The 957-nt window shown below is 46.6% G+C and overlaps 1 pseudogene; it reads right to left on the reverse strand.

Moving 5' to 3' along the window:
* LOC116091127 overlaps nt 1–957 on the reverse strand; it is a 4,668-nt pseudogene that overhangs the window by 2,871 nt on the left and 840 nt on the right.

The raw sequence follows: 957 nt of genomic DNA on the forward strand, positions 1-957 counted from the left end.
ACCCATAGTCATCCTCACTCTCGGCAGGTAAGAATTTCCCAGAGGGCTGACAGGCACAGCTTGCTGCCTGATTTCTGCCTGTTCATCACCACTGTCTGTCTGTCTCATATCCTCTGACTCACTTTTAAAATACACTTGTTCCAATCTGTGACAAGGAATTTGGTCATCATCTTCCTCCTCTGTTTTGAAATTAACTTTGTCAGAAACAAAATCACTGTCCCCCCTGGGACAAATTTCCTGCTTATCCTCCATGACCAACCATACTTATCCTGGTTGCTTTATCATTCTGATAGGTTAATAAAAAACTGTTTATAATATCCACTTGTGACCCCTAAAGTAGACTTTATTCACTTTTTCATAATCTCATTTTCTAGGCTGTTAACTATGGCTGACCATGAATGTCACTAGAAAGCCAAACACACTGTCACAGGGCACAGAATGCTGTTCTGCAGGAGCACTGCAACCAAATACTTCTTGTGTACACCAATGCATGCAGCACAGACTTCTTTCTCTTCTCCAAGACAGGAGCCCCATCATCTTGAGGGCACACACAGTCCTTCTGCATTTCCGTCTCCATGTTTCTAGAGCTTAGCTTCCCTGTTCTCACTCTAAACTCTAGGCCCATCAGAGATCTGAGGCGCTCAGTCCAGTGCTGCACAGCGGGGGCTCACTGGCTGCTGAGAGCGCTGACTGGCAGGCCCATTCATTAGCAGCTCTGTCAGGCCCTGCCGCCCCTCCCACCGCCCCTGATGCCATTGGATGCTGTGCCCCTACCAGGGCCCCTGCGCGGGTCAGGGGCGGGGTCCGGGGCGGGGCTGGGATGCGCAAGCGCAGTCTGTGCTCACCTGCTGTTGCTTATGTTCTTTTTTATTTTTTTTATATTTTTTTAAACTTTTATTGCATTATGATGAGAAAAGTTACATGATTTCAATTTGCCTGAATTTGTTAACATTTAAA

This window comes from Mastomys coucha, chromosome X (genome assembly GCF_008632895.1).
Source record: "Mastomys coucha isolate ucsf_1 chromosome X, UCSF_Mcou_1, whole genome shotgun sequence".
NCBI classification, from domain to species: Eukaryota; Metazoa; Chordata; class Mammalia; order Rodentia; family Muridae; genus Mastomys; species Mastomys coucha.